The sequence below is a fragment of the Alligator mississippiensis genome, chromosome 2 (assembly GCF_030867095.1).
Source record: "Alligator mississippiensis isolate rAllMis1 chromosome 2, rAllMis1, whole genome shotgun sequence".
Lineage (NCBI taxonomy): Eukaryota > Metazoa > Chordata > Crocodylia > Alligatoridae > Alligator > Alligator mississippiensis.
The window spans coordinates 72,560,736-72,584,806 of NC_081825.1; the positions used below are offsets into that span (position 1 = coordinate 72,560,736).

The 24,071-nt window shown below is 40.0% G+C and overlaps 1 protein-coding gene and 1 pseudogene across 14 annotated transcripts in view; one reads left to right on the plus strand and one right to left on the minus strand.

The window, feature by feature from the left end:
* TENM3 (teneurin transmembrane protein 3) overlaps nt 1-24,071 on the minus strand; it is a 604,744-nt gene that overhangs the window by 265,764 nt on the left and 314,909 nt on the right. The window lies entirely within an intron of this gene.
* On the plus strand, nt 9,996-10,096 carry LOC132248926 (U6 spliceosomal RNA; annotated as a pseudogene).

Sequence of the window (24,071 nt, forward strand, 5' to 3'; positions counted from 1 at the left end):
GTTCTGAAAAAATACAACTGATATAAACTGAAATGCATGAACTAAGAGACGTTTCAAAATGCAGTATTAAAGCTGACTATCCATAATTATTTTGTGCACTGGTAATTGCATGCATCTAAAACCACATTATGGTGTCAATCTAGTTTTATTTACACAGTTGCTCATGTATATGAATTCTTGATCTGGTCTTACATATCATAAGCTATCCAAGAGAAAAGATAAAGGAGTAGTAGCCGTTTTAACTGTATTTACCAATGTGGTATCAGACTTAATTGATCTAGAGAATCAGACTTCAATACCAGGTGAGCTTGCAAATCAAGTTAGGTCGCTGTCTGCTGGCATTGCAGGTACCTTTCCAAGTCCCTGCTAGCCTCGCCTTGCAGGGAGCTGGCCCCCACTCAAGCTGCTCTAGCTGAGCACCCAGTCAGCCTCACTCCCCTAAATCAGCACAGTGGCTGATGATGATGTGGGGGGAGGGGTGCTCAGCTGTGCCTGGCTCCCTGGAACTGCATGGGTTCAGGGGGGTGTATGGGGGTGTGTGGGTGGGTATGTGGGGGCCCACCCAGAGACCTCCATGCCCCTGCAAGCAGGCAGAGTGACAGGGAGCAGACATGGCTGGAGATGCCAATGACTGACACTGACTACTAATGTGGGAGTGAGGGAAAGGAAGTGCTTGGTTGTGCCCAGCTCTCTGGCACTATGCCAGTTGGGGGGGTGGGGGGTGGGCACAGAGGTCCCTTGATGGGTATGCAGGAGCCTACCAAGAGATCCCCATGCCCGGACAACCAGGCATAGTGATGGAGAGCAGACTTGGAGATGCCAGTCGCTGACACTGACCAATGACAGGGGTGGGGAAGGGGGAGGAGACTGCAGGTCATGCTAGGAGGTGTGCTCAAGCATCCCCAACCTGCTGGCCTCAGCCAGTGCATGCAGCCTGCATGTCTCCCCACGCCACCCAAAGGGCAAGCATCTGTTCTGTTTAATGCCGACTTAACCTAGGGTACTTACCCAAACCCACGTAGGTTCCAGTGATTCTGCCTTGTGCTTTTGGAATGTCTGTACCTAGCCTCACACGTCTCCTTGCTTTGTATATTTATCATCTTTGAGCCAATGTCAGTCCAAAAGATTGTTAAAAACTTCTGAAACTGGCTATGATGTGTGAAGTCAATTTGTAGTCATGATTTTCACATACCTTATTAGGAAGAACATGCTGAATAATTTTGCATTGGATCCCAACAAACAGTGCAGTCTAATATGTAAGGCTGGTGCTCAGATTATGTATACTGAGACAAGCAGGCACAGATAAAAAAAGTAAACTACAATAATCTAATTAAAAAAACAAAAAGATCCAGGATATTTCTGCTATATAATAGCTTTGGAAAAGTTAAACACCATAACAACTCTTTTGGGTCCGATACAAATTCAGAGGTTGTGTTGTAATTTATAATCTGCAAAGTCTTGCTGAAATCAACTATGCTTTAAACACAAACACAGACCTGATCAACAATGCCTTGCATTTAAAAGCTTGTCTTACTCTATCCAAGCTACAAAGTCAGTTCAATAGAAGATATTACCTTAAGAAATCTTCACCTCTTGCATAATACTGGACCATCATGTCTATAACATCACTCTTACACTTGAATGCATAATACGCTATGCACTATTCAATTTTAAAGGGAAAATACTCTATAATACCATACACTTAAAATAGCTCTTATACAGCTTTATAGCCTACTCATTCAGTAGAAAAAAAAAGTACATTTTTAAAAATTATGCCTCTAGCAGAGAAAGCAGAAAAGTATTTTGTGTAACAATAATGAATGATTGGAGTAATTGGAATTATTGTTGTAGTACATTTTCTGCAGAACATATTTGATATTAAAAAAAAAGAAGCTACCTATTCCTTCAGGGACAGAGTACACTATGTTACACTGGTCATTATATCAGCATTCTTTTTTAAAAATCTTGTATCGTATGTCCTCTAGATCAGCGATTTCTAAACCATGGTACACATCTGACTGATAATACATGAGCTTACTGGATGTAATGCACCAAAAAAAAAAAATAAAAAAAAAATATATATATTTGTTTCAAATATTCATCACATGTACAGAACCACCCCCCAAAATGCCCAACATTCAAAATGTACTTCCCTAGCTGTAACAGCAAACAACTCTCCCCCAATACACTCCCATAGTTTTGTTTACCTATATATTATGCACTGTAGCTCTGCTGATAGGTAGAGTACTCTCACATGGTGCCATATTTGGTTGGCTTTTTGCTAGAGCTAGCCTTCAGCTTGCACTGAGCTTGCACAGCTTGAGCTAAAGAGAGATGGACTTTTATTCAAAAGAAGTATGAATGCAGCTGCAAAACAAAGTTAAGGGACTTTTATCTAGGACATTGCTACAGGCTGGAGATATCCTCTGCATGTCCTCTGTGTCTTACAGAGACTGCAGTCTGGCCCCTGCAGAGCTGGGAGACAGGGACCCATGGGAAATTCCCTCCTGTCTATGCAGGGAAAGTGGAGGGTAGGGAGTAGGTGGTTGCATACACTGGCTAAAAAAGCCGGTCTAGAGGTCTAAAGATAGCTCCTTGCTCTTCAGAAGCATAGCAGCAGGATGGCTGCAGTCTGAGCTTAATGCCCAGATAAAGCAAGCCCCATTTACTGGCAATACTCCCTTTCCTTTTTACCTGCCCCTGCTCGGGCCCTGTTCTTTTACATACTCTCACATTCTGTCCTTCTCTTTGGGAGGAAGGGAAAGAGAGCCTTTTTGTATGCATACACACTTTTCATTAATGGCATCTTTTTGTTTTCTCTGACAGCCTAAACAAAATGTTTATGGTTTCCTTGATTTAACTTTTATAAAAAAAAAGGAAGTGATGCTACCTCTGGCTTGTGTTTAGCTACAATGCTATTAAGAATTAGCAGAATGTTTTTTATTTAATTTAAGACCAGTTTAAAAAAAAAGTTAAACTAGTGAATATTATTCACGGGTACCCCAAAATATAGCAAATCATCATTTATGACCCATGTAATTGTGCTTTGTAAATCTGGATGACAAAAGACATAACAAATAATGACTGCAAAAAATAAAGCCTGATGGAAACTTTTTGCTGAAAGTTTTTTTTTCTCCATCAGAATATGCTTCTTCACCAAAATCAAACATATCAATTTCAGTGAAACTTCCGCTGGGAAGGCTTTGCAGGTCCACAGTGGAATTTCTAGTCAAAACAAGAAAGAAAGAGATTCCAGATTTGCCAAGCCTCAGCAGTTCAGGCACTCTGCCCAATTTGAAGCAAGGATTTGAACATGGGTTTCCCACATCCCAGGCAAGTACATAACCTGTGGGTTATGGAATATTCTGGGATTTGTCCTCTCTCTCTCTCATGAAACCCTCTAAATGCTTTCATTTTGTTTGTTATTAAAAGCAAAAATTGAGAACACTACACTTCTCACTAAACAGAATTCTTGTTTTCCAGCCAGACCTAGCTCTGATTGATCATTTTCGGTTCTCTTAGGCATTTATTTTACTATACAGTCCAGAAATATTTAAGGCTAGTGAGTCTGAAAAAACCCAACTAAAAAACCAAACACATACAAAGGCACTTCAATCATCTTTTTTTAGGGTGATGGTATATGAACCAAAAAAGCTTGGGAACTGCTGCTCTAGCTCATCAATAAAGAAATGGCACCTTCAGCTGTGAAACAGTCAAATCAAATGAGTTACAGTAAACAGGTTAAGGATCAGGTGTTCCCGTAATAGTTGGGCTATTATTCAGTATCAAAGTAAGACTGTCAACTATTCCACAACAATCTGCACCTACTGTTCTCCAACACAGGCTCAAGAACACATAGAAAGAGACTGGGCTTACCCTTCTGTCCTTAGCACTTTTCTGTTTTCCACTTTCTCCTCCCCTGCAGTAATATTTCCAAGGAGGTGCAAGTGGCTTCTACATTGCAAGAGGCTGTTGTGTGCAATAAGAGACAGTATGGTGCAGCTCAGCTCTGTGCCCAGGGCAGATGCATGGCGCCCAGGTAGCACCGGCTCCTACTGTGCTTATCGTGGTGGCGCAATCAGCTGCTGCTGCAGCAACAATGGCTGCTTCTGCACAGCCTGCCCCCCCCTCCCCACTGCCTCCCCAACAAAGGTGGCGCCTGGGACTGTTGCCCTGGTTGTCTCCCCTCAGTTATGTTACTGGTATGGTGTAACAAAGTCAGCATTCTAGCAAAGACTCAGCTTTGCAATGCTAGCTTTTTCAAGTCTGTTATATGATACTTGACAATACTGAGGAGTTATTTTTAGGTACAGGAATATGAATTAAAGCATCCTTTTCATACTTGTCCCTTCTGTTATAAGTGAGTAGCATTGCCACTCTCTCCACTCATTGCTATTCCCTGATTTAGGGGCTTCACATCTTTGGTTTTCTTCACCCCACAAAAACACACATGGCAAAACTGTGTCACTTTTTTCTCCACAGTATTTCTAAAATGGGTTCCTTTCCCCTTTTTCCCTAATGGCCATATCATTATTATCTTAATCATCTCCCATGTCAGCAACTTCAATCCTATCACTTTCTCTTTTATCTTGTTTTTAAATTCTAACCTTCCTCACATCCAACACCGCCTTTTTCTTCCAAAATCCGATCTTTCAGCCAGCATTTTAACCATGTCCTCCCCCCCGCACCCCCCCGCTTTTTTTTGTTTTACCTACTTTATTAGCTCCCCCTTGTTCAGTGCATCAGATTAAAAATTCTTTCTACCTGTCAAGGGCTGTACAGACAATCCATGATGACTCTTGTTAGCTTTTACATTATGCCTGCCTTTTCCACAGGATCAAGGCTGTCCCCTCATTTTCTTTTCTTATAAAGGCCTCTGTACCCCTCTCCTATTCTTCACTCACAATTGGAATGAACTTCTAAGTGTATTTCTCAAGACTCCATCCTTATATACTTACATCAAATAATCATAATTTTGTAGACATTTAGGCCAGAAAGGACCATTAGATAATATAACTTACACAGGCAATTAAAATTCACCCATGTCTTTATATTTTGCCCAGTGGCTTTTGTTATATCAAGTTATTACTGAACAGTTGTGCGCCATAGGCAGAGGACAATAAAGACTGAAATGCTGCCACTGCCAAGTATGGCAGGGAACTGAATAGCTTTGATATGCCTAAGTCCAGTGGCCTTCAACATTTTCAATCCTATTACCCATTTCCTGCACCCCCCACAGCCTGGGGGTCCCCCCTCCCCAGACTCTGTTCTCTCCCTTCCATATGCATCCCTCAAGTCCACCTCCTTTCCAGTTTGCTGCACAGTCCCACAGACCAGCTACTGTACTTGCTATTTTGCAGCCAACTTCCCCCTACCCTCATGTATAGACCCATCATCTCCTTGCAGTGCTGGACTCAAGCAGTACTACTGATTCCTGCATCAGAGGTAATATGCACATTCAGGAAAAATGAGGCCTGCCTCTCTGCGACACCTCTGTGGCCCACTAGTTGAAAATCTCTGACCTAGAAAATGCAATGCAACATCCTCACCTCAGTCCTACAGAAGAGAAAAAAAAACCCCAAAGTCCCTTCCACACTGACCTGGGAGAAATTCTTTTCCATTGCCAACCTGGTAATCAACGTGAGGCTCTCAGCAAGATACACCAGACAAATATTTAAAAAAAAGGATTCTCTGTGCTGTAAGTGCTGATCTATCTTGTCCCAAGGAGGCTCCATCCCTAGCCATACCCAGTTTTTGATGTTTCAGAATAGTTAAACACAGAGTATAGTTAGCCAACTACACACTGGGAGAAAACCCAGCGGGTAAGCAGTCCTCAGACATGAGAGCTGATTATAATCACTGTGTTAATGCAGAGCTGCAAATGTTATGAGCACACAGGGTAATGCAGTTTCCTGTTCTTCCTCTGACTCCTGAAAGACAGGAGTACAGCCCTTATCAGCAGAATCAACAACAATAATTGATACCTTTACACTTAACCTCCACCACCTTTCAAATGCCACTTAACAATCACAAGGCTCTATCTAACATGAGGTGAACTGTCTTGACCCTGATCACCTTACTTCAACATCTTATCTGATTTCCTCATCCTTTGCTGCCTTTATCTTTAAAAATTGTAAACTCTTTAGCACAGTACTCATGCCTTCCTATATATCTATAGCGCTCCTAATGTCTTTTGGGCAAAACTATAATACAGAAAATAATAGTTCTCATTGTTCACGCCTGTATTGCATGAAAGTTGGAGAATGAAACACAGTGGCCACATCTGTGAAGAATGCCAGTGAATGACTAAGAAAGAAGTAGAGCCAGTCATTTATCCAACTGATGCTTGATAGAGCATGAAACACTGAGTAAAATGAACCTGGTAGATGATATGGGAGCTTCTAGTTTCTATATCCCATCTACTTGGACTCGAAAAAGAGGCACACAGGCCATTTCTTCAGGTGAAGGTAAGGGAAGTGTAGATTTGCTACCCTACCCAGTCTTATGTGGGATGCAGCCTCTTTCAACAGAACTTCACAGTACAAAATTACAGTCATGGCTCTTCAAAATACCCCAAGGACAGATTGCTCCCAGAGTTGCACAGCAATATTCTGAAGAGCCTAGGAGTTTCTCATCTATATTACTTGCTAGAACCAGAGAGACCTGTCAAAAGGAAGAGGACTAGAGACCTGCTTGAGTATTTCAACATGTAGGATTTTTTTTGTCTGATGAAAAGAGCAATATTCTTTGGGGAATAGGAAGAGAGAAAGGAGAAGGTGACAGGTGCCATGTTTCAGTCCAGTATAAATTAAGACCACTTGATCATAAACCACTCAAAATCTGAATATGTAATATGAACAGTGACAAACCTTTAAGTACAGATGTGCTTGAGAGTGCTCCTACACTGATCACTAGCTGAGTGCTTAGCAGAGTGATGACCTTTGTCCTGATCAGAGTCTTCTTAACCAAGAATGTTCCCTAGCATTCTGCAGACAAGGTTCCTTGGGTGAATTTGATATCTTTTATTAGACCAACCCAAATGGTTGGAGAATAGTTATTAAGCAAGCTTTCAGGTTCAAAACCTCCCTAGCATTCTGTAATTTATCTGTCCTCTTCATATTTGTACTTTGGGAATCAAATTTCACCCACAAAACCAGGCATGACACCAACCACCCTTCATTACTCACTAGTAACATTTGGTTAATGTAATTTAAGGTTGATAGTTACTGATAGAGACCGTGTCAGTATCATTAAAAAAGAAACTGTCAACTTAATTAAATTAATGTCTGACTTTTTTTTACCCTACTGTTGGTGTATGTCACATACAAGTTTCCTACAGCTGACAGACAGCTCTATTTATTACAGGATTCTTGATCTGTTTCTCCTCCTGTTTGTGCTCGTCTTTTATACAAGGGAAAAAAAAGAAATTTTTGAAAATAGAAAATGATACAAAGGCAGCAAAGTTTGGGGATTCCTGGGGTTGACAACTTCCTGCAAATACAGAGGACTACACTCAACCTAGGAAGACCTTCCAGTCCTGTGTTCCTAAGAAAGCATCATCATAAACCCACAAAAAATACTGGGAGGCAATGCAGTACTTTAATCACCTTGTCATAGAAGGAAATCATATTGGCTAAGCATGACTTAGTTTTGATAAATCCATGTTGGCTGTTTCTGATCACTTTGTTATCTCTAGGTGTTTAGAATAGATTCCCTCACGTCATGCTCCATAATCTTTCCAGGTATAGACAAGTCAGTCTAACCCAAATAATTCCCCAGAGCTTCCTGTATATTTGAGCATTTTCAGTAATCCAGAACATGATTTGACCTCCACTAGAGACTAGGCAATAGCTCTGAAATTACCTCAGACAATTTGTTGAGTAATCTATAATACTACAGGTACTCCTCACTTAACGTCATCTCAGTTAACATTGTTTTGTTATTATGTCGCTGATCTATTAGAGAACATACTCATTTAAAGTCGCACAATGTTTGGTTATAATGTTGTTGGCCACTACCTGCTACTAGGTAACTAACGGGATGTAATTGGGTTTGCTTAACTTGTTTTGCTTAAATTCATATTTTTCAAGAATGTAACCACAACATTAAGCGAGGAGTAGCTGCATCTCATCTGGCCCTGGTAACTTCAAAGCATCCAGCTTCTCTAAGTAATTTCTAACCCATTCTTTCTCAACTTTAGACTGAGGATCCCTTTCCCACTGATTCTGTCTGATAGCTGATCTTGTAAGTGAAGACTTTAGTAAAAAAGGCATTAAATACGTCAGTCTTCCTTGCATTCTTCATTACTAAATTGCTCCCCAATCACTGAGGAGCCTACATTGATCTTTTCTAATATATATCCAGAATTATTTTTGTGGCCTTCTATATTCCTTGCTAGCTGTATCTTAATTTTGGCCTTTGCCTTGGCCTTCCTGATTCTCTCTGGGTATGCTTGTGCGATACTCTTATGCTCACCCCTACCAATACAGCAAGGTTTCCAGTTTTGTAAGATTCCTTTTTGAGTTTCAACTCATTGAAGAGTTTGCTCTTTACTCAGCAGTGTATTGCTGCACTTTGTCTCGTCAGGATGGCCTGTTTTTGTGCATTAATATGATCTCTTTAAGATACAACTGGCTTGTTTGGATCTGTTTCCCCTTCAGATTTGCCTACCATGCGGGTCACCATGGTAGAAACTGAGTTAGGAGCTGTAAGAGCAAAAGGGAGACCAAGTATGGAGCTTGTGATTTTTTTCCTTTAGGTCTGCTGGCAGAAGAACAATGGAAGAACAGAGCTGCTAGTTAGGTGGCTCCTCCTGTTGCACTTTAAATGGGATGCTTTCTCTGAGGAAAGAAGTGTTCTGAGCACAAAAGGCACATTATGGTGGGTGATAATGGGATCTCTAAGCCCTTCGTTCTCCACAAGAGTCAGATGGTATGTTTGCTACAGCAAACTTCTCCACGCTGGCTCACCAACAAAACTCATCTTCAAGATGGACAAGTCTCCACAAGTAGAGAGGATGTAGTTAATTTTCTAGCTCATGTTCTTAGTACTGAAAGCATACAAATAAGTAGAACTAAGGTGTTGTTTCTGAACAATAAGCAGCTGTCCACAGAACCAGAATGAAATTGGTAAATTATTTCACCAAGGAACCATCAGTTCTGTGGTTCTCAACCTCTTTAGACTCAAGTCACCTTTGTTAAGCTCAAGGCAGCCCTTGGAAAATGCTGGCTCTTCATTTTCACGTGTTTTTTGACTATGGAAAAATAGAGCATTTTTTTTTCCTTTTGCAAAGAACAGACTACAACAGGTCAAAATGTTTTTAATGCTACAGATTCCTATCTGAAAACTCTGGGTTTATCTTGTGAATCATGTTTGTATGCTTAACAGAGCTAACATTGTGTAGCACCGTATATTACCCTAAAAAAAGATATCAAGGCACCCCAAGGTGCCACAGCACTGTGTTTGAGAGAGACTACGTTAGATGGTAAATACTTTTTGATAGCCGATTTAGTTCAAATCTTGGCCAGTAATCTCTAGGTCAAAAGTTCCAGACTCCAATCTAGTGAGCGAACCTGTTCAACGTAGCATCACAATGAGAAACATTTTACTCACTGAGGTTTTCTTAAGGGAAACAGTTAATTTAAGTGCAGGGCTTTAGATTTTCTAGCTAATCTATACACATCCCAGCTAAAATGTCTGCCTCTTATTGCTTTTATGAAGGATAAAGCTTGTCTACTAATGGACTGATACAACTAGTATCTGGGTCTAATTGCATCAGAAGTATAAAACTGGCCTGTTTTTTTTCTATTTGAGTTTTCTAATGTTAGACTTCTGATAGTAGAAACAATCTTCGATTTGCACAGATGAATGAACTGGATATGTAAACTGTTACTTCCTTCAATAAAAATAACATTTACACTTCTGTAAGATAAACAAACTGCCTAGTGCTCCAGCACTTTGTGGAGGAAGATAGACTGTCTGGCTGTAAGGTTAAAGGGCTTTGGCAGCACATATACTAAAACTGGAACAATAGAGAATTTTAGCATGGGCCCTGCACAAGGATGACATGCAAACTCATGAAGCATTCCATATTTTGAAAAAAATTACTATATTTTATGGTTCTTGATGGGTAAATTCATGTATATAAAATATGCATTACATTTTTTTCATGCAAGAATAGGAAAAAATACAAATGTTCAAACTAGAAGTAATAAAATAAGATCTGTACTACATAGTTCATTAGTTTAAAATGTTATCTGTAGCTCTAGGATCATGATTTTCAATCATAGTTCTGCATCACCCTGAAGAGCCATCTTTTCTCAAGAGTGATGCAATTTGTACCGTTAAGTGTGCAAACACGATTCACAAGATAAAACCAGAGATTTCAAAAAAGAATAGAGTGTTAAAAGTATTTTAACCTGTTGTGGGTTTTTTTAGTTCAGAAGAATTACTCTCTTATTTTTTCCTATGCAAAAACTGAGTGAAACTAGGAGGTGACATTTTCCAAGGTGTGCCTTAAGTCTAAATAGGTTGAGAACCACTGCTCTAAGGAGTTGCAAAAGGAAATTCTGCAGGCTTATAACATCCAATTGAAATTTCAAACTGACAGCTTTGAAAATGTCTTTTTCCTTCTTTTGTATCTTATACTTCCTTCAACAACAACAAAAAAAGCATTTGGATATTTTTTTATTTAGGCTCTATACTATTCTATTAGTAAACAATGATTCTGATAATCATTTGCATAATCACAATTCTCTTTACCTACATGAGGACTCTCTGTCTCTCTCTCTTCCTAATGCATGCTTACCAATTTGTCCCATCCTTGCAGGTTTTTACGATAGGTCATAAAGGACACTCAGTAGGAGGTATCCTGGGAAAATAAATAGTCACACCTAACAAAAAAACTTTCATGGGGAGATTTTAATGAAGGTGGAATAAAGAAAACAAAGTAAATATCAGCTCGTAGCTAGCATAGCACTAAAATTTACAATGATTGTAACAAGCGGAAATCAATCACATTTCTCACAGGAAAACTCGGTTTTCTTACAACAGTGCACAGAATCACTAGAGCTGAACGGACAGCAAATACTAAAAAGAGGGCAGACATATCAACTAATTAAAGCCTTCTTTTCTTCTACCAGAAAAACAGTTCTTGTTTAAAAGTGTCTGTAGTAATTTGTTTACCAGACAACCCCCTCCTTCCCTAAAATACCAACAAAAAAAAAAGAAAAGAAAAGAGAAGAAAAAAAAATCATCAAGGCTTTTACATGTTATGGTGTTTTACCACAAATAATGTTTTTATTTATACATAAAGTAGAAAAAGGGGGAAGAAAAAAATCAATTAAGAAAAATTCATTATGCCTAATAATTTACCCTTTTTTAAAAGAGGGCAAGACTAATTCATTACAGTTATGGTAACTTCCATTCCACTGTGGCAGTAATTTAAAACCATTTCAAACCATAGGCAGGACAAAGGTAAACTAAGAACAATGTGATGGGCCCCTAAAATGGGCATGACATGTATATACTGAAACTTTAAGTCTACCATGCTGTAAGAAAATGCTGAATAAAAGAACTTTTTAAAAAAGTCATTATAACTTGGTTCCTCATTACAAATCTAATTACAAGCTATCTATATAATGTACACCTGACAATATCATGTAAAACACTTAGCTTCAAAGGTCAATCTAACTAAGAGAACAATTTGACTATTTATAGCGAGGGGTGAACTTTTCTTATTTGAATGTTTAAGCAGCTAACCCTTGAGTTTAATGTAATTAGGGAAAAGATATTCAATTTACAGTATCCACAAGTAATGATAATTACACTGGTCCAAAAAGGCTGTTGGTAAGCATAAGAAACCTTTGTAATTACATCCTGTTTTCAAAATGACTTTAGTACTGTGAACTTGAAGCATTTCAGCAAATGAAGGCCAATGCACATAAAATGAAAACTACAGTAGTTTGAAAGCTCCACTGTTTAACATAACGAGCAGTGCTACCAGAGGGAGATCACAAAACGCATTCTATAACTCACCCCGACAGCCCATGCCATCTCCTTTCCTCTCACAAGCATCCATTAAAAAAAGACACAAGACAGCATCCTCATCTCTTTCTCTACATTCTTCATTAATATGGGTCAGATTTCCTCTCAAAAAGATGCTAACAGAGCCATACCCTTTAACTGTGCTGTTTAAGCAGCTACACCTAAGCTTTGGCTTCCAATACTGTTAGATTCAAAAGGATGCAAGAGCTATGAATATGAAAACATTTTTCCCCTATGTGTTCTGCAGATTAGCTAGGTCAGCATTCCACCAGGACCAAGGTGAAAAACAAACAAATAACCATGTTCACAGCAGCTGCAGCGATCACTCTCTGGAAAATTATCCAGGCATTATGAGAGAGACGATATTAAATGCTGCCACTTGCAGCTTCACGGCTCTCTGAATATTCACATCAGAAAGGGATAAGCACTTAAGGAGTATCATCAGAAAGCTTGCCCATTTGAGCATCTTCCATTAAGTTTTTGTCTTAAAAGGGGATAGCAGGAACCTCTTTGCCTGATAGGCAAAAGGCTTGTCATAATTCATTAATAACACAGCTTTGCTCAGGTTTCCTTCAATGAATCAGGAAGGCAGTCTATGAAAAAAATGCTGAGCAAACAACAGCTTCTCCAGAGACTCTGCAATAAACTTCCTACTGCTTGGCATCACTTGCCATTTGAGACCAGGGTGGACAACTCTGTCCTACAAGATCCGTCAGAGGCCCTTAGGGGTCCTAGCAGATACTCACAAAAACAGACATTTCTCAGCAGGATATGATTCACTACTTGGTAGTGGAAACTTACTGTTTTAGATAGGAGATTAATACACTGCTCCGCTTTTGCTACATGCAGGACAGAAGCTGGCAATGTTTATCACCTTGATAAATCATTTATGCTCAGAAGGGAAAAAAAGGCTCTAAAAATGTAAGGTAAAAGCAGCAATTACCATATCTCAATAATACAAAAACTAACAGAATTACTGGCTGCTCAGTCAGATTTTAACTCATTGTTTTGAAAATGCATAATTTCTCTTTGAAGCAGTAGAATTTCAAACTAGAACATATTGTATTTATTATACAAGAAAATGTTCTCAATTTAATTCTGTCAAGCTGACTCAATAAGATCTCATACATTTCCAAAAAAAGGACAGAATGGGACTCTTTTTGTTTAAAGCACTTCTATTTTTGTGGTCTTGAGTTAATTTTATTTAATTATATCTTATCTACTGCCTCCTTTTATATTCCCATCTATCAGAGAAGTAACTGGAAGTTTTAGCAGGGTTCAAACACTTACCTTGCCAATTATTTCACCATCACACTTTTTGCTTCAAAGAAAAAATTATAAAAGTATTATAATAGTATGCAGTATGAATGGCAAGTAACATAAAAAGCAGTTGTTTTGACCCATCTGATATAATAATTTCTTTAAATATTTTTAAAAAGTCAAACATTTTGTACTAAATAATCAAGTTGCAATTACAATATTCTTTGTTTACATTCAAGTTTTGTTAAATGTCCATCATAAAGTAGTAGAAGAGAAAACAGCCCAAAAAGTATAGATTATTTTTATATTGTATGCTTAGCAAAAAGCAACAAATGTGTTGAAGATGGCTACATATTGATTAAAAAAAAAAATCAATGTCACTTAAACTCATCTTTTACAATACAGTACTCTCAGGTACCCGGTAACTAAAGGAATGGATATGTTTCCCCATCTACTTTATATTTAAAATTTCTGTTCAAATATGTTTATTTTGTAAGTTAAATGACAGTATTTTTTGTTTGAACTAACTGCATTAACAATATTTGAAACAACACTATGTCTAAAAATTACTTAATGTTAGTGAAGTTGCGACTGATTGAACAGAAATCAATAGTAGTATTTAATGACTTCATGAGAAAAAATAAATGACCCTCACACCCCTAATGGATTAATGTCACTTATGAGCAACACAACATTGCATAATGCTGACACAGAACCACTCAAAGTGGTATCACTTTTCATATGAATGCCTTAAAACCTTATCAAAGGGAAATTGTGTTTTAATGCTATTTCAGATGTCTTTTTAAAGGATTTTTACAATCCCATTTTATAAAGTAGAAAGCATGATCTGAATTGTTACAAGTAGCTTTTATCATTGGCATATGTACTAGGTTACCCGTTCAAACCTTTTTAGCAAAATGACTTCCTAAACATATTTTAAAATAGAGTAACATTTTGTAACATTATTCAAGCAACTTGTTTTTGACTCTACTGTCTTCAAAGTATATATATATTTTCTAGGTAAGGGGATTCATTTATAAATCCCCTATGACCAGTTTTACCTTACAAAACAGGTCATACACAATACCTTATTAAGTGCCAGAGTTTCCATGAAGCAAAAAGAAATGATAGAAATTCTCTCTCAAAACAGAAGTAACAAGCCATTAACCACATACTGGCCTCTCCATCACTAATCAGTTCTCAGTAATGTTGGCATTTTCTCATCTTCACTAGGTTGCTTTTCTACTCCAGAAGCAAGCATCCTTTCTTCTTAGAAAGCTCGGCATAAAATAAACTATTTAATGTTGTAATTTCTACCCGTCACTTAGGCATTATATTAAATATATCAAAGCTTCTTGCAACATTGACTGGTGATTTATGCTATGAAGTATATGCGTTAGGATATGAGTGTTTCAGACAATACACTTAAAGTTTAGTTAAAAGGTTAAACTGGATTGTATTTAAGATTTCCTTGGAGAAAACTAAACCTAATCTGAAGAAACTAATGCACGGATCGCTTGAACTACTTGTTCTATTTCTGATTTTATCAGGTATAATTTTACATTCAACAAGAAGGAAAGTGAAGGAATAAAAAAAAACTCCTTCCTTCTAAATATAGCTATGTTCCTGGTTTCAGGTTATAATTCTCACCTAAAGAAGGAAAAACTGTGCAGACACAGAATGCAGAAGCAAAGGCAAAAGCTTTTTCTGACTGACTTGAGCATTACCTTAATCCTCCCAAAGGATGTGAAAACTTCTCCAGTAAACACAGCATTGTAATTGGTCATAATTGACGTTGTCCTTCAATTTTTAAGGAAATCCATAAATATGGATTGCTTTGTCAACTGGAAGACAATTTTGTGACACCACACTGCATATATCTTGTTACAGCAATCATAACTACATTCAATATCATTTGTTACTTCACAGTCTACTGTATTTGTAATGTAATCTCAGGCAATTCTATATTTGTTTTAAACACACTAAACACTATTTACATATAATACCCACCATTTTGAGGATTATCAGAAGAAATTACTTGCTGAAGCTCACTGTGATGGAGCGCTGATGGTAGTCTTATGAAGAGTTTAGATTGTGGATTTGTACAGGATGGTTTGGATAGGGACGGTCCTGCTTCTGGCAGGGGACTGGACTTGATGACCTCTGGAGGTCCCTTCCAGCCCTACTTCACTATGATTCTACGATTATTCTAATATTATAAAAGTCTTAATCTGTTTGTCTGTGTCTGTAACGCTTTATTCACAATCTGATTGTCTGACAAACAGCCTTCAGAGTGCAAAGAAGTGTTCAGACAGGTGGCAATACGCGGCCATGATGGCAGGGACACAGGGGATAGAGCAGGGGGGTGAGGGTGGCCGGGGAGCGGGCTCTGCTGGCCTCACTCCACTGCCCCGCTCCATGGAGGCGAAGGCAATGGAGTGGACAGAACGGGGGTGGGAAGGGAGGAGGGAGACCAGCAGCATTGGCCTCACCCCCCTGCCCTGCTCCCTGCAGGTAGAGATGATGGAACGGGGGGGGGAGGGGAAGAGGCCACTGGACCTGGCCTTGCCATCCCTCCCCTTGCTCCTTGGAGGTGACTGCAGCAGTGGCATGGGGTTGAGATGCTGCAGGGGGAGCAAAGCCACTGGTGCTGACCTTGGCCCGCCCTTCCCTGCTTCCATCGTCGTCACTGCCTGCAGGGCCAACCCGGCGGCAGAGGGGGGAGGAGCAGACCCAACGCGGCGGGGGGGGAAGAAGCGGGCACACCGTGGTGGCGGTGGTGGGGCAAGAGGAGTGGGCCCAGGTCCAACACTGGGGGGCAGGGAGCGGGCCTGATGCAGGGAGGCAGCAGGCCTGCTGCAGCAGTGGGGGGGAGCAGCAGGCCCAGCCCAATGCAGCAGCTGTTGGGGGAGGGGAGGAGTGGGCCTCCTCCCTCCCTTGGGTCCAGGCCCACTCCTCCCTCACCTCTGCCTCTACCGTGTCAGGCCCAAGGCTGCTCCTCCCGTCTCCCCACCACTGCCGGGTCAGCCAGGGCTGGCTGCTCCCCACCCCCCCACTGCTGTGGCAACCTGGCTTCTCCCCTGCATTGGGGCTGGGCCTGCTCCTCCTCTCCCCCTGCTGCTGTGGTGGTGGTGGGGGAAAACAGGCCTGGACTCCAAGCAGCAGGAGGGAAGGAGGGAGCAGGGCCTGGGCTCCATTCTTGCCCGCTCTCCCCTGCCTCATTTTTGACAGGCATTTCGCTAGTAGTAGTAGTAGTAGTAATAATAATAATATTATTGTTATTATTATTATAAGGGAAAGTGCAGCAATCGTATCCTAACAACAAAGCTTTGTTCAGAGATGTTAGTTTACTCCATTTTACATGGATATTTGTCTATACCATAGTCCTGCTACAAAAAGATACTCTTTGCTGCTCTCTCTCACTACTTCTGCTCTACTACTATTCTAATATTATAAAAGCCTTAGTCTGTCTGTCTGTCTGTCCATAATGCTTTATTTGCACTCTAATTGGTTGTCTGAAACAAACAATCAATCAGAGTGCTCCCAGAGTGTTCTGGACAGGAGGCAGTGGTGGTGGCACAGCAGAGTGCTGCCATGATGGCGGGAACAGAGTGGTGGGAACAGAGTGGACGGAGCTCCTGGAAGATGGTGGCAGTGTGGGGTGGTGGGTGGCAGCACTCCATCCCCGCCCACCCCCACCCTGCATCATTCCTGACGGGCAATTGGCTAGTATTCTATAATATTCTATTGAAACGGATGAAACCACAGGCTATCAATATTTGCCAAAGAGTAACTATATTGTGACATTTTTCACTAGGTTCTTACACAGGGGTGGACAAAGTCTGGCCTGCGGGCCAGATCCAGCTGGCAGTGAATTCCATTCCCCAGCAGCCCCTGCCCGCATGGCTGGCCTTAGTGTCCATAGAGACAGCCTCAGCCTCTCTGTCAGGGCACTGGCAAGGCAGGGCAGGGGGCTGCTTTGGGATCTTGTGGCAGGGGCAGTTTGGTCCAGGGCCAGGGCAGAGCCATGATCTACAGCCTGCATGCTCAGTGGAGGGGCATGCAGACAGCAGATTGCAGCTCTGTCCTGGCTCCTTGAAGCAGTGACAGCCTGGTCCCAAGATGGGGCAGAGCCACAATCCGCTGCCTGCACGCCCCTGCCCCAAGCCTGCAGGCTGCAGACTGCAGCTCTGCCCTGGCCCGGACCAAGATGCCCCTGCCGCAAGATCCCAGCAGCTCCAGAACAGCCCCCTGCCCTGCCCTGCCAGCACAGCTGGGGCCAGTCTCCATGGCAACCCCAGTCTTGCACTATCACAGTGCAGCTGCAGCTGGGGTCAGCATGGAGACTGGCCTCAGCCATGTGGACTCGGGCTGCTGGAAAATGGGGCCTGGCTGCTGGCCAGATCTGCCCACCCCTGCTATTACATTATAGCAATCTTGTGACTTTTTAATGGTGTCTACTGAACATGGTTCCTGAATCAATATGGTAGTGCTACAGTCTGTGTGGTGTGACGCATATTGGTCAGGAAGCTGGAACTATCAGATCTATTTCTTGCTTTCCCACTATTCCTGTAACTGATTTTAGATATAAAGCTTTGTTAAAATAATCCAAAAGATACAGCCTGCAACTCATATGTTAGGTAAGAACAAAAAATAAAATGAAATATCTGTATCAATGCCCCAAAATGAAAGGACCGAGTATTGAGAGCGCCAAGTAGAAACTCCTCATTCACTGATGAGAATCCAGTCCATAGCAACAGTTTAATTAGAAACATCTTGGCAGAGAGCCTGATCTATGTGTTGATTTTTCCTAGCAGAGAACCCCATACAATCCATCTTTGTGTTACTGCACAACATGACATGCAGATGGAGAGACGAATCAAAGATAACCAGGGGACAGAACAGCAACAGTAAATTATTGGGGTAACATGGGAGTACCTTGGCCATGAATAATCTCACCCCTGAGGATAAACAAACCTGAGGACACAGAGGGGTAAAACAAAACAAAAATAATGCATAAAGATGGTACCTGACACAAAAGGGCACGCCAGGCCTCAGTTACTGTGTTTATAGTACACTGCATGAAACACTTTCTCTATAATGAATAATCTGTTGCCTGTCTTTGGAAATGTCTCTGTCACAATTCTGAACAAGTGACTACTACTTTCTAACTACAGGTCTAGCACCAATCAGAAAAGGGCAATGCTGTCTGGATTTTCTTGATTTCTAATAAAAGGTGAAGTCTGTATGTGACTGCTTATTCAAATACTACCGGATGATCCCAACAGGGAAATAATTAGAGAGAATATAGTGCACTTTTAAATTAACCTTGGTTTCAGTGTTATTCGTGATAAACTTTTTGAGAGAGACAAGTTCTGAAAAAATAAAAAATCTTTAAAAAAGGGTTTTATATGCGTACACAATCTCAAAATATATTTATAATTTAAAAAATCCCATTTATTGCATACCTACTTTTGAAGCCAAAGTTAGGAAAACAATGGTTTCTTTTTTCTTTAATACAGAGGGTACCATTTCAAGAACTTACTATCTGCTTTTTATTTTTAAGGAAATGTTCTTGTAATTTATAAGTGTGCGAGCAGAGGTTTTGTGAAATCCTGTTAGGCTATTATATGTGGTAAGAAAACCATCAATCATTTCTGCAGCCTCATGTCCACATTCACAAGTTAACTCAATAAAGACTGTTTTTAGTTTCTATTAAAGTATGAATATTTTATACAAGCAACCACGTAAATCAATGGGAATACACATTTGTAAAGCCAAGCATGCATGTAAGGTATCCATCCTGCAAAGCCTTAGGTATTTAGGATAATAATATGATGTTAATACTGATAATTATACATCTTTTATTTTTGTGTTAAGAGAACTATGGATGTATGTGGGGTAATCCAGTTTACCTCCCAAAGACATTTTGAACTTTTATGAGTCAAATGTATTTTAAACCTACACTATATATTTTTACTTGCTCCTATAGGAGTGTATCTATCTCAAAAGTTACTGCAGCTACCTTACACTACTAAAACAAATGTTTATGATGAATGCTTATAATGTAAGAGCTCCACGAAAAATATTTTTTTTCCATTCACTTTGCCTGTACTTGTTTTAGAGAACTAGCAAAGTAGAGATATAAGCATCTTGGAGAATCTTGGTATTAAACAGGTTTTTTTTATATTTGAAAATAATGTAAAATACAAGGAAGTGCTCTGGAAAGGGATTTTTTGGTGATTGCAAACTAATATTGGGCTCCATAAATAAAAAAAACAAACAAACAAATGGGACTGAAACTGTTTTAGAAATATGAGCTTCACAAGACTATGATATTAACCTGTATTTTCCAGAGCTGAATAAGGTAATCTTTTACATCCTAGCAGTCATTTTAATATTTCGGTCAGAAACTTTCTTGAAAGGCACTACAATTTTCTAAGTTACAGTATAATTGTCTCATGTTTGCGCTTGGTAAAAAAAGAAGTGAGGATGCATCCTTTTTACTCTTCCCCTTTTCTTTCTTTAATTCATAATAAATACACAATTATGGGGTTTGATCAACCAGACTTTACAGTGGTCTCTTTAAAATAAAGAACGCCTCAAAATAAATGCAACCGCTTTTAAATACCCAGGTGTTTGCACTGAATGAATGATTACATAAATGAAACACCCAGGTGATTATAGTGAATATTTAATTATCCTGATTTACCCTTCAGTGTGCTAATGAATACAACAAGAGGGAAATCTGAAGACAACTGGCAGTAAAGATATTTTGACAAGAGATTTAGTATTAAGGCTAATGTAGTAAGGCCAGTTTATTATTCCTTCATAAATTCATGTTTACTTTTATGCAAAAAGGTCATATGCAAAACTCTTTACAAGAAAAAAAAGTTAGTTAATAGTACAGTACAAAGGTCATAGCTTTAGCCACAGCAAAACATGCAGCTTAAAATGTCTATTTACGCCATGTATTTGTATCATTTTTAATAGAAAACTATGAAATGCAGATAACTTTCAAAGTCGGCATTGCTGTTATTTAAAAAAAAACCTTTTATATTAAAATGTTCAAGGGGAGAGATATGAGTGATATTTCTTCATCACTAGAAGAAATGTGTGAAAATGCGCTATAATTATTAATTCCATTAACCAAAGTTACTTATATTTTAAAAAATTTAAGTAAGTATTGAATTTAAAAACTTTACATTAAATTAGATGTGTATTGACACTAACCTAATGTATGCAATGTAATCATGGTAATCTTTGATGTGTTACTTTGCTCAAAATACACGAGGCCAGTATAATACATTCGCTTTCACCAGATCTGCGTTACAATATTTTTACCCTGTAAGAAAAGCTCTGTGAAATTGCGAACAAGTCCCTAAGATAAATCTTAGAGAAAACATGCCCATTTTCAGCAAACAGCTAACAAACAATGGCCAAAACTGTCTACTTCCAACATAGCTACTTCTCAGGCAAAATTCCTACCTGACACAGATGACTAGATTAGATGTGGCCCTATTATCTTCCTCATGGGGTTTGATGGGGGATTTTCATTGTGCCTACAGGCCCTAACATCAATAGAAGCTTTGCTTAAGTAAATATGGAGCTGTGACTGAAAAATTTGGAACAGTATTCTTATAAGTGTAAGATGTGCCATACTGGGTTAGACCAATGGTCTAACTAACCCAGTAACCTATCTGACAGTGCCAGGAGTGGCATCGTCTGTGACAGTGGACTTAGAGGTAAAGCATATGAACACTATATTAAAACAGTGGTTGTCAAACCTTTCACACTAAGCCTCATCAGAAAATGCCAGCTCTTGTTTTTCACTTATTTTCTGAATATGCAAAAATAACAGACATTTTTCTGTTTCAAATAATGCAAAAAAACCACAACAGGTCAGAACACATTTAACACTGTGGATTCCTATTTAAAGTTCCCTGGGTTTATCCTTGTCACAACCCAATTAAATTGTGCCCATGTCACTGACAAGAGACATCATTCAGATCATCCTCATTTTGACGACTAAGGGTTAAAAGACACCCCCTGCCAAAACTTCCTTGAAACAAAACGCTGGCGGAGAACTGTAGATAATTGGTCAGCTGAAATAAAATGCTAGGGGAAGCTGTATATAATTGGTCAAAAAATAAGCGTAGATACCTTACACGTAACATGCTAAAAACCTAACCCACTACCTTGTAACCTGATAGCAACCTGAGAGCACAAAGAACCGCTGCTTGCCAGAAAATTAAAGATTCCATATAACGGTCCACAATTGGGTATCTCTATAAAACACCTCTGCCTATAAATAGTTTAACGGTTTCCGCCCAAGGCGGAGAACTCTGGGGATTTCAGAGGAGAGACACCTGTGTTTGTCACCAGAGAGATTTGGGAGCTTGATCAATTCCCAATAAGCTCCCCGTCACCGTAAAATGTACGATGAAACGTCTTGACGTAGAAACGTCATGACGTAGAAACGTCTTGCTAGCCCGACAGTTCGTTCCAGCGCCACGTCCGTCATTACTTTGCTGTAACCTGAATGCGTGTACTCAACTCTGTAACCGAAGCTGTAATGGAACAAAGGCTCGCCTGCGTCGTCATCACTATCTAGGCGACGTAAGTAAACAAACTCCTGTAACCTACACGTGTCTGTGCCTGGTTAATTCCACTCCATCCATCAATTACCCGCCTGCTGAGTTCAAAATCTAAACACTCCGGTGTGAGTCAGACGGCTGCCGGCGGCTGCTCTGATTCACGACAATCTTGTAAATCACGTTTGTGCACCTAACAGTACAAACATTGTATGGCACCCTTGAAAGGATCTCTAGGCACTCTGAGCATCTTTGATCTAGAGTAATCTGTTCCTGTCATACTCCCTGGCATCCACTATCATTGATTCAGAGATGGCAGAAGATACATCCCTATCTGTTCTGTTTAACAGCTATTAATGGATCCATCATCCATGAATTTGTTTAGTCCCTTTATGAATTTGGCTATGTTGTCTGCCTCTACAACCTCCTGTGGTAATGAGTTCTGCAAGTTAACTATGCACTACATTACAAAAAAAAAGTAATACTCTCTCATCAGTTTTAAACTTGTTGCCTGCTAATTTCAATGGGTGCTGCCTAGTTCTAGTATTCTGGGACCTGACAAATAATAACAGTTCCCTATTCACTCTGTCCATACACTTCATGATGTTATAGACTGCTAGCATCCCCCCCTCAACTTTCTCCTTTTCAAACTTCCACAGACATTCAAAAATATTATCATTAAAACAATGGGTGAAAAAATAGTAAAATATACCTTGTCCTGTACAAGAACAGAGTTTGTCCATGTTAGAGAGGACTCTAACATGGACAAATGCTTGGCCAGCAGGGCTGAATGCAACTCTTCCATGGGGCTGCCAACTTCTACAGCCTCAAAACAGCTAACGTCCTATCTGCTGTAACAAAAAAAAAATCTCATCTCACTGGGAGACATTTTAAAGAATGTACTTAGTGACGGGGTGAGCGAGAAGCTGATGGTTTCTGGCTGGGGTTGTACACGGGCAATCGGGCAGCAAGTCTGCCTCTCTGGGAAGTGGGTCGGTTGGCACTGACATGCCCCTGTTCCCCCTGAGCATGGAGTGAGGAAGCAGGGCTTGGAGACGAAAGGGAATGGGATGGATTTATTTGGGCCGCTGGAATTGTTTGAATGCTAAGAACCAGCTATTTCCCGGTCCTCCACATCTGCATAAAGCCTATACATTGGTGGCAAGAAGGATTTTTGAGAAGTAGCAGGTTTCAAGGGGTGGGTGAGGTCGCTGTCTTGCTGCTGTATTGGAGACTTTAATGAGAAAGAACACTACAGTTCTGCTCTTTTCCTACCAGTGTGGTACCCGAAACAGAGGAGCCTCCCCTCTCATCTGTCCCAGCTCCGTCTCAGGTTCTGGTTTAGAGCTTTGCTTTTCAGCTGAGGGGGTGTCAATAACCAAGACACACAGATTTGGCCTATGCTGCTAAAGTAAGGAACAAACTTTGGAGACTAGACAACCACCTAGCTGGGGTCATCTGATCCCAGTGCTCATTGCTGCCCAGGGCAGGGGGGGTGGGTAGGACTCAATGATCTACTGAGGTCCCTTCCAACCTTAAAAATCTATGAAATCTATGACTGCAGGGGAACTGGCTGATATCTGTAAGTTTTTTGATTGATGAAGATTCCTGGCCCTTAGTTTTGTTACACTGACTGCTGTATCTGTAGCCCCAGATGACCTTTCTCCTGTGACTTACTGGCAGCAGGAAGTGGGTGCAAGAAACTGACTTTTCAGTGAAGCAGTGGAACGGACTATTATAACTGAGATAAGTCTTGCAAAAATCTCCTTCCTGACTATCATTCATCCTATGTTGACTGTTACCTTGCCCAAAGTTTTGATTGGGAAAATGATGGGTACTGTTATAACTTGGGTAACTAAGTCAAGTGCTGAGTGGCTGATGCATGATACCCAGATATAAGCCTAAACCAAAACCAGTATGCAATGCTGTTAGCAATTCAGATTAAGACTGACAATGAGTATACATATAGATGTTATTATAGGAAATGGATGTGAAACAAATAATCTACTTGATATATACCACTGAAGTTAACGATCTTGTTGTGGAATTTCTGGCCTGCTGAACAAAAAACTTTTAGAAAATGGTAACTTTGATGAGCTACTACAGAAGCTAGTTTATACCTGAAACATTTATCTGGCAAGGTAAATATTGCCATGTGATGTTAACAAATTT